The sequence below is a fragment of the Silene latifolia genome, chromosome Y (genome assembly GCF_048544455.1).
Source record: "Silene latifolia isolate original U9 population chromosome Y, ASM4854445v1, whole genome shotgun sequence".
Classification (NCBI taxonomy): Eukaryota; Viridiplantae; Streptophyta; class Magnoliopsida; order Caryophyllales; family Caryophyllaceae; genus Silene; species Silene latifolia.
The window spans coordinates 84,870,225-84,881,257 of record NC_133538.1 but is presented as its reverse complement, the minus strand read 5'-3'; the positions used below and the strand labels follow the sequence as shown (position 1 = coordinate 84,881,257).

General features: G+C 40.9%; 1 non-coding gene across 1 annotated transcript; it reads right to left on the bottom strand.

Moving 5' to 3' along the window:
* Positions 1–9,687: 9,687 nt before the first annotated feature.
* On the bottom strand, positions 9,688–9,793 carry LOC141635750 (small nucleolar RNA R71). Its single transcript, XR_012540413.1, has one exon. It is a non-coding gene; the product is annotated as a small nucleolar RNA R71 (small nucleolar RNA).
* Between the last annotated feature and the right edge of the window lie 1,240 nt (positions 9,794–11,033).

Genomic DNA, 11,033 nt, shown 5'->3' with positions numbered 1-11,033 from the left:
AAGTTACCTTTAATCTGGTTAAATTTAATTCTGGATCGGAAGATTGGATTAAATAGACCTGCTATGAACAGTAGACTACCATGACGAGGACGGAAGTTATGTTAGTGGAAATCTAGGATAGAAAGTGGACCGGAAGGACCTTTCCTATATCCGTCTCACAGTAGATTGTCTAGGCTATTTGCAGTTGGATCGATAGACTACCATGGTGAACCGAAATCCTGGCATGCCTTCTCTCATTAGATCATCTTTATTATATTTTCTATCTTTATTGCTCTCTCTCTCTCTTTACTGCTCTTTCCTTTAACCTCTTATTAGTTTAGAAACCAAAATTCAAAACCCCCATTTGTGACCAAATAGACGGACCTTTAACAGACATCTTGCTTCCCTGTGGAGATCGACCCTGCTTATCACTAGCTTCTTTGTTAGTTTTAATTAGGTTTATTTTTGGTACAAAACGACAGTATCAAATTTTGGCGCCGTTGCCGGGGAGGCAATAACCCTATCTGTTTTTGTTTTCGGTTATTTTTTGCCGTCTTAGGGAATTTATATTCCTTGAGGCAGTTCTCATTTATCTCTTTCAGTGCTGTGTATACCCAGGTCAAACAGGTCGGTATTAGTGTAGGGTAATATCCGTATAAAACCCCTTAAAATTAAGGACTATAACGTAATTTATCATGTGATTAATGGTCATAAACGAAAAACAAGAGAAACGATAAAAGAATAAGAATCAACCTCGGGTCCTGTGCAAATCGGCCTAAGAACAGAAATCAACGTAGATTTCCTCCTAATTGTTGCACCCAAGATCGTCTGAGACTATGCCCCTTGTGCTAGAAATTGCTCTTTGATTGCCTTGCAATATTGAGAGAGCTTTTGTGAGTTTTTGATGTGAGATCTAGAATTTCAGAGAAAAAGGCTCCAAAACCCTAATTTTTCTTCAAATGAGAATGATTAGGTCAAAAGGAGAGAAGGAATCTCCTTTTGTTCTTCTCGGCCAACCGTGTGCTAAGGGAGGGAGTGGGCTTTCCACTTTCTCCTTATTTAACTCGTGGTCTGACTCATTTTGCTAAATGTATATGACGGGTTTTAATTATAAATCGTCATCCTATATCGGATATTAAAATATCGACTAATAACATGAATCAGTCGACATGTTAATACTTGTCCGACAATGAAAATATTGTATAATTAATTAATTCAATACACATTAATTAAATATAACCGTTTATATTCAATTTACGAATTAACCGCTTAATTCGCCTTAGCCAGTATTATTTAATCCGTATTAAATAATTATCTCAACATCGCGTTTGACTAATTATTAGTCAATAACTCCGACTAACCGCTTAGTCATATTAGGCATCAACATGACTGCATTTTCATGCCGTCACATCTCTCAAACGTATCCTATAAGTGTGACTTTTAGGGACCAGTTGATCACCGCCATCTGTATGACAATAACGTCAAACTTATCTAGCAAGCCAACCGTTATTGATAAACGTGGACCAACTGATAATAATACAAAAGTATACCCTTTGATCCTTTTAGAGATTTATATGTCATTGCACTAACTGTGGAGGACACCAGCCCCAACAAGCTCCCACTTGTCCGTACAAGTGTACGTGCAATAACGTTATCCGCACTAACTGGAGGACACCGGCTCCAGTAAACTCCCACTTGTCCGTACAAGTGTATGTGCGATAACCGATTCTCATATCCATTTAAAATTTCTCCCACTCAATGTAAAACAATTTGCAGATCCGTATCCGCAAAGGTCGTATTTTACAATTGATCCGTATCAAGTGTGGTTTCCCGACTAGAGAGTAACTTAATTGATAAAACGAATCCGTATTCGAGCATGGCCATGCATTTCGATTCTGACTCCTCGAGTGGCCCCGAGAAATATCGAGTACGATAAAGGTGAATATTTCCTTCAACTCGACTCCTGCCGATCTAAGCACCGCATGAAATGACCCAGAAAAAATCTACTTGGCCCCCTGTTACGGATGACCGTGAGAAAGAAACCAAAGTCACCCAAAATCTGCCTTAATCTCAAGAGACAGTCGATAGTCAAAAGAATCGACTCTTAGGATCACCATGGAGGTCCTATCCACGACCTGGCACCGAATGTTATAAAACATTTAGGACTCCATGTCGTTGTCACAATTGTGTCCTACAAGATATCCGTATAACTCGCCTCTGTGATTGGTCAGTCAACCGTTTGACTTATGGCTCGTTGAACCCACCATCAACCAGCGTCACAAAATAATTGCCAGAGTTATCAGCCCACGTGGGCAATTAAGGACCGAAATATAATGTTTGTTCAGTTCACTTTGTGGTGTTCAAAATTGTCGTACAATTCCACATGAAAAACAAAATATATAAATATCAAAACGATGATGTCGTATAGAGTACATGAGAAAATGAATCTAATCCATAAAAGAGTACTACAACTCAGGAACACGTTTAATTCCCATGGAATTAACATGCCCTTCATGCTTATCTTGTCGTAATGGTTTAGTGAGAGGATCTTCTATATTATCATCTGTAGCAATCTTTTCTATCACTACCTCCTTTTGCTCCACGTAATCTCGGATTAGATGAGCTTTCCGTTGTACATGTCTAGACTTGTTACTAGACTTAGGCTCCTTAGCCTGGAAGATGACACCTCTATTGTCGCAATAGATGGTGATCGGGTCATTCGAACTAGGCACTACAGATAGTCCTTGTAAGAATTGACGCATCCATATCGCTTCCTTTGCGCCTTCGGACGCGGCATAGTACTCGGACTCGATCGTAGAATCTCTTTGTAACACTTTGTTTGGAACTCTTCCACCGATCGCAACGCCATTAAGAGTAAAAACGAATCCGGCATCGAGATTTCGAGTCATCTCGATCCGTTTGGAAGCTAGCATCTGCGAACTTAGGTTGCGCATAGCTTTTGATCGCCTCCATAAGTCAATGCCCAATCTTTAGTCCTCCGTAGGTACTTAAGAATGTTCTTGTGACCATCCAATGTGATTCACCTGGATCTTTGTTGGAATCGACTTGTCATACTCAATGCATATGCCACGTCCGGACGTGTGCATATCATGGCATACATGATTGATCCTATATAAGAAGCATAAGGAATCCGGGTCATGCGCTCTATCTCTTCCGGTGTCTTTGGTGCCTGAGACTTGCTCAAATGCACCCCTGGAGCCATAGGAAGAAACCCCTTTTGGAGTTAGTCATCTTTGAATCTCTCTAGAATCTTGTCTATATAAGACTCGATCGAGAGATAACATCCGACGTGATCTATCTCGATAGATACGGATGCCCAAAATTCTTTGTGCCTCACTCAGATCTTTCATCTGGAAATGGTTCTTCAACCATACTTTTACCGAAGTTAAGAGAGGTATGTCATTCCCAATCAGGAGTATGTCATCAACATACAATATTAGGAAGACAATCTTACTCCCACTCGAATTGATATATAGACATGGTTCCTCGACCGATCGAGTAAATCCATTTTCTTTTATCACTTGGTCGAAACGATGATTCCAACTCCGAGAAGCTTGCTTAAGTCCATAAATGGAACGCTTAAGCTTGCACACTTTCTTAGGATGTACAGGATCGATAAAACCTTCGGGTTGTACCATGTACAACTCTTCCTCCAAATAACCGTTTAAGAAGGCGGTTTTCACATCCATCTGCCAAATTTCATAGTCATGATTAGCGGCAATCGCTAAGATAATCCAAATGGAACGCAGCATGACTACGGGTGCAAAAATTTCATCATAGTGCAAACCTTGCACTTGGGTGAAACCTTTAGTAACTAGTCGTGCTTTATAGATATCTTGTTGACCTTCCACAGAATGCTTTATCTTGTAAAGCCATTTGCATTTAAGGGGACGAACCTTAGCAAGCAAGTCAACAAGATCCCATACGTTGTTCTCATACATGGAGTCCATCTCGGATTGCATGGCCTCAAGCCATAGCTTTGAGTCGGAACTAGTCATGGCACCTTTATAGGTTGCGGGTTCACTACTCGTTAAGAGCAGAATGTCATCTATGTCATGTTCCTCGACCATACCAATGTATCTATCCGGAGGAATAGAGACTCTTCCCGACCTCCTAGGTTCCTCAGGAATACTAACCGCAGCCGGGATTGAAGGAACTGGTTCCTCCAATGGTTGCTCGGCATTTGGTTCTGGAATCTCCGACAGCTCGAAGGTTCTATTACTCTTCGCGTTCTTGAGAAACTCCTTCTCTAAGAATGTCGCACTAGCCGCAACAAATACACGTTGTTCGGTTGGCGAATAGAAGTAATGACCAAATGTTCCTTTAGGATAACCTATAAAGTATGTCTTGACTGATCGCGGGCCGAGCTTATCCTCGTGTCTCCACTTGACATAAGCCTCGCAGCCCCAAAACCGTATAAAGGACAAGTTAGGGACCGTTCCCTTCCATAGTTCATATGGAGTCTTGTCAATGACTTTAGACGGACTCGGTTAAGTATTAGAGCGGTGACAGAAGAGCATAACCCCACAATGAATCGGCAATACGGTGTGACTCATCATGGATCGAACCATATCAAGTAGTGTTCGATTTCTCCGTTCGGACACACCATTCAACCGAGGTGTTCAGGTGGAGTTAAGCTGTAAGACAATCCCACAATCCTTAAGGTGTTGATCAAACTCGTGTGAAAGATACTCGCCACCACGGTCTGATCGTAGTGTTTTAATCTTTCTACCCGTTGGTTGTACCCGATTCTCGGTATTCTTTGAATTTCTCAAAGGACTCACTTTTATGCTTCATCAGGTAGACATAGCCATATCTACTTAAATCGTCCGTGAAAGTGATGAAATACCTATAGCCTTCTCGTGCGGTGATTGACATAGGTCCACACACATCCGTATGTATGAGTCCTAATAGGTCAGCAGTGCGCATTCCAACACCTTTGAAGGAAATTCGAGTCATCTTACCAATGAGACATGATTCACACGTGCCAAATGATTCAAAATCAAAGGCCGAGATAGCTCCATTCTGTATGAGCTGTTTAACGCGTTTCTCAGAAATGTGTCCTATACGGCAGTGCCATAGATAAGTTTGATCTTTGTCACCAACCTTTAACTTCTTATTCATTACGTGCAATATTTCGGTGGTCTGATCTAAAACATAAATTCCATTCATGGAGACTGCCTTGCCATAAATCATATCGTGTAACGAGAAAACACAGCTATTATTCTCTATTACAAATGAAAAACCAAGTTTGTCAAGTGCAAAAACTGAAATAATGTTTTTAGATAAACTGGGTACATAATAGCAGTTATATAAAAATAACTCAAATCCGCTAGGAAGCTGGATCACATATGTTCCCCTCGAGACGGCATCCACTCGTGCTCCATTCCCGACACGCAGGTCCACCTCACCCTTTACGAGGGGTTCGATGTTTCGGAGCCCCTGCACATGATTGCACAGATGAGAACCACAACCAGTATCTAGTACCCAAGTTCCGTAACTTGCATGGTTAATCTCAATCATATGAACAAAAGTAGAAGAAGGAGAAAACATACCAACAGGAGTAACGCGACCTGCTTTTATGTCCTCATGGTATACAGGACATGTACGCCTCCAATGCCCAGTTTTGTGGCAATGATGGCATTCCATGTTACCAGTCTTGCTCTTTGTCGCGCCTAGTGAGGTGCTCGACTCACCAGGCCCACTCTTACCCGATCCCGACTTCTTAAACTTCGACACCTCTGCTAGGTCTGCCCGAGCTTTGCCCTTACCCTTGCCCTTGTTTGACACAACGAGAACATCCTGTTTCAGGCTCCCACTAAACTTCATGTCCTTCTCGGTCTGTACGAGAAGGGAGTGTAGTGCATGAGGACTTTTCTTCAAATCATTCATATAGTAATTGGCTCTAAAGAGTGCAAAACCATCGTGGAGTGAATGAAGCATGCGGTCAATCACGATGTTCTCGCTGATCTTACAATCAAGTGCCTCCAGTTTCTCGACATTCTCAATCATGCTGAGAATGTGTGGGCTAACCGGTTGGCCCTTCTGGAGTTTCTCCTCAAAGAAGCGACAGGTATGCGCATAGGTCACGATTATCGGTGCTTTCGAGAATTCCTTAGTGAGCGTGGTGAAAATCTTGTTTGCACCTTGGGCTATGAAGCGTTTCTGCAAATTGGATTCCATTGCAAAAATGAGTACGCTCTTTATCGCACCCGCTTCCATGACGAAATCGCTATACGTGGCGATCTCGTTAGCTCGGTACCGTGGGGCCTGGGTTTGGCGGGATGGGCTCTATCGGATATTTGAGCTTCCGTCAAAGCAATGGCGGCATTCCGTAATGCCGCCTCCCAGTCCGCGAAGTTTGATCCATCATTCTTGATCGAGTAGGCGATTCATCCGATTCATGAAGATCCGAAGCCAGGACTCACGGTCCAATGTGGCACTTGGCATTGGGTCGTCCGTACGACCCGACCATTTTGTTATTAGCGGTTTAAATGATCGTGTTCTACACTGAAAAAGAAAGAAAAACAAAACGAAATAAGCAACTCATCGAGGTGATTTAAGTCTAATTAAAATTCATTTTAACGTGTAGACTCATTGCACTTGTATAATCGATCTACCTCAAGAATTATACAAATGATCCCAAGACTCAATTTCTATAAATTGATAAGCCAACTGTTTAGCTAGTTCTACAGTTCGAACTCTTGGTCGATAGATTTCCGTAAATCCTATCTTTAGTTCACCATAATCACAGGATCGTACGAGTGACCATAGTGTTGAGATAAAATAGGTCAATCAGTTCCAACTTACCCGACGTAGAAGGGGTCATATTATGCCTACCGACGAAGAAGGGATTCATTGGAGTTTGACCTATAAAGACTATTCTCAATTTTTGGTTATACGAGGAAGATCCCATCAACTTAGTTTTAATTCATTTTAAGTGAACGAAAAACTAGCATTACGTGAATGAATTAACTTAGGCGATGGCTTATTAAGACCGTGTGACATCTGTATGTCATAGAAAACCAACGCGTAACCTCTATATGAGTCAGTTTTCATGCAAATATTTGGTGGTTTGGTTTTAGGCGGAATATGATGCAAACTATCGTTACGATGAAAAACATAAAAAAAATGCAAAACGTAAATAAAAGTCCTAGTGTGGCCTGTCCTAGCAAAATTAACATAATACAACTTTGGAATCCACCGTTGGACCCGAGAAGCTTGTCTTGATGTTCCAACTTGGTCCATGCAGCGGGAGTGAGCATCCGATCCCCATCTTTGGTCTTCTCAAAATTACAATTTAAAATTACAAAATATAAACCTATTTACATTCTAAATTAAAACTGTAATTACAAGGAAAAAACCAAAACGGAGATGCGAGATCTCAAAATACAACCAAGACCGTGTTCCATCATTACGATAACACGTTCTACTAAGGCCACACTAAGTTACAACTGTTTGTAAAATTAAATACGTAATAAAAACATTCATGGCATTCAAAATTATCGATAAATAAAAGATGCATCAACTAAAACAAAATTTATTCGTGACATAATTCCGTAATTATGTTAAATTTATCCAAACCACCTTTTAACGATTAAATTATGTGACAAAACTGCTTTTATCAACTTAATTTTAATCCATAACAATTCGTTACTTTAAACCGCTTTAAAATAACTAAATGGTACGTGTGTGAACCGTTTCACAATCAAGCGAGTGCACAAAATCCGTATTATGTACATATTATGGCCGAAAAAAAAATAAAAAAAAAAAAACACAAATTTTTTTTTTCAGCGCGGCCAGAACAAAAAGGCTCGATCGACTGATACAGCCAGTCGATCGAGTGGTCTCGCCAAACAGAATAGCTTTCGTGAAATCGATTTGGCAAAACAAAACCAATTGCAATTTCGACGTAATTCGTATAAAATTAAATCTACAATTGACAAAACCTTAAACATATTGCTATAATAATCGTTTATAATAACAATATGCAAAAACAAATCGAAAACAAAACCAATCGATCGAGACACAAAAGTCCTCGATCGACTGATCAGCCGTGAGCATGCATGTCACGGTTTTCAAGACAAAAAAAATATCGATTCAAATCGTTTTATGAAAATCATAATGAAAAAATTTACGTGGCCTCGCTCTGATACCACTTGTAGGGTAATATCCGTATAAAACCCCTTAAAATTAAGGACTATAACGTAATTTATCATGTGATTAATGGTCATAAACGAAAAACAAGAGAAACGATAAAAGAATAAGAATCAACCTCGGGTCCTGTGCAAATCGGCCTAAGAACAGAAATCAACGTAGATTTCCTCCTAATTGTTGCACCCAAGATCGTCTGAGACTATGCCCCTTGTGCTAGAAATTGCTCTCTGATTGCCTTGCAATATTGAGAGAGCTTTTGTGAGTTTTTGATGTGAGATCTAGAATTTCAGAGAAAAAGGCTCCAAAACCCTAATTTTTCTTCAAATGAGAATGATTAGGTCAAAAGGAGAGAAGGACTCTCCTTTTGTTCTTCTCGGCCAACCGTGTGCTAAGGGAGGGAGTGGGCTTTCCACTTTCTCCTTATTTAACTCGTGGCCCGACTCGTTTTGCTAAATGTATATGACGGGTTTTAATTATAAATCGTCATCCTATATCGGATATTAAAATATCGACTAATAACATGAATCAGTCGACATGTTAATACTTGTCCGACAATGACAATATTGTATAATTAATTAATTCAATACACATTAATTAAATATAACCGTTTATATTCAATTTACGAATTAACCGCTTAAATTCGCCTTAGCCAGTATTATTTAATCCGTATTAAATAATTATCTCAACATCGCGTTTGACTAATTATTAGTCAATAACTCCGACTAACCGCTTAGTCATATTAGGCATCAACATGACTGCATTTTCATGCCGTCACATCTCTCAAACGTATCCTATAGGTGTGACTTTTAGGGACCAGTTGATCACCGCCATCTGTATGACAATAACGTCAAACTTATCTAGAAAGCCAACCGTTATTGATAAACGTGGACCAACTGATAATAATACAAAAGTATACCCTTTGATCCTTTTAGAGATTTATATGTCATTGCACTAACTGTGGAGGACACCAGCCCCAACAATTAGTTCTAGCTGATTCGGAGCCAGAAAGACTGTTTCGGCATAGACTCCGTCTAAAAAGAGAACTTCGAAAGGAAGACTTGAGTACTTTCGAGCCCGAGCTACAACACTTTTTATTTGCAGAAGACCAGTCTTTTGAAGAAGACAATCTCATTTCTGCCAACAAGCCAGTAAAGATGCCTAACATTGCAAGTCACTCGGAGCCCAAAGCATCCTCGATTCCTAAAGGTTTTAACCTCCAAACTGAGGATGGTAACACTTTCGATATCCGTCCGTCTTACATAAATCTGGTGGAAAGGAATCTGTACCGAGGTGTGGCGGGTGAAGATCCGTGAAAGCATATGGAAGTCTTTACCGACTATTGCTCTACTATTTCCGCTACTATGGGAGTAACTCAAGACAAGATAAAGGAAGTGCTTTTTCCTTTTTATATGACTGACTCAGCCCGTGAGTGGCTGACTGATCTTGACCGGACTGCTGCTGGTATCACCAACTGGGAGACTCTCGCACTTGCCTTCTACAAAAGATACTTCCCTCCACAACGCAGTAATCACCTGAGGGGTAAGATTACTAGTTTCAAGCAGGCACCTGATGAGACTTTCTATGAAGCTTGGTGTCGGTTCAAGAAGTTGGTGAGGTCTCTTCCTCACCATGGTTTTGATTAGTGTTTTTTGTGCAACCAGTTCTACAATGGGTTGTACGATCACCACAGAGCTATACTTGACGCCTCATCCAACGGAAGATTTCAAAAGAATATTGATGATGATAAAGGATGGGCCATTATTGAGGAGATGGCGACCCATTGTGCTGAATATGGGAACCCACGGGACGGTATTCAAATGGTCCATTCGGTTGATAAGGCAGTCGTGGCTCAGCTGGAAGCCATGAATCCTTGGTTTGATAGATTGGAGCTGCAATCTGCTGGAGATCAACAGACGGTTCATCTGTTGACTAGACAGGAAACTGTCATTTGTGAGAGGTGTGGAAGCGATGGTGGTTATACGGCTATTGACTGTCATACTGAGAAGGAACAAGTCCTTGCCTTTCAATAATATAGGCAAGGAGGAGGTTCTTATTACAACAATCAAGAGGCAGTCCATCCCAATTTGAGGTGGACAAGTCAAAATGTTCTTAATCCCACTCCCCCACCGCAGCATCAACAACCTTATGTCCCTCCTCACAAGGCTCAACAAGGCTTCCAAAAGCCTCCTTCCTTTCCTCCACTGAATCAAGGAGCATCATCTTCAAGTGGGAGTAAGTGAGCTAGTTGAGTTAAAGACAATGCTTCAGTCGTTGACAAAGCAATGGCAAATAAGTGACCAACAGAAAGAAGCATCCATCAAGTCACTTGAAACTCAAGTTGCTCAACTCGCCGCCAATCAGTCCACAAGGAAACCGGGTCATTTGCCGTCTCAATCCGAGAAGAATCCACACGAGACGGTAAACTTGATTAATTTGAGAAGTGGTCGTTCATATGAAGGACCAAAATTGTCAACTTTAGATGACACATCAGACCCGAGGAAGGCTAATAATGATGATGAACAGTCACTTGTCGCTGAAGATAAGCTTACCACGAAGAATATACTCGATCGACTGATCTCTGGTGGTCGATCGAGCAAAATTGAAGCTGAAATCACTCGATCGAAAGGAAATTCTACTCGATCGAGTGAACTGGATAATCAAGGCATCGATCGAGAGGTGAAAACCACTCGATCGAGTGAAAGTTTTGAAGAAAACGTTCGATCGAGTGACAATTTACGTCGAACGAACACTGTGCTTATTGAGGAACTCGATCGAGAGGTTACTATTGCTCGATCGAGTGAAATATCACCTGGAAAGACTCGATCGAGAGGTAAAAAGACTCGAACGAGTGAAAGAGAGCTTGAACCTGCTGAGAC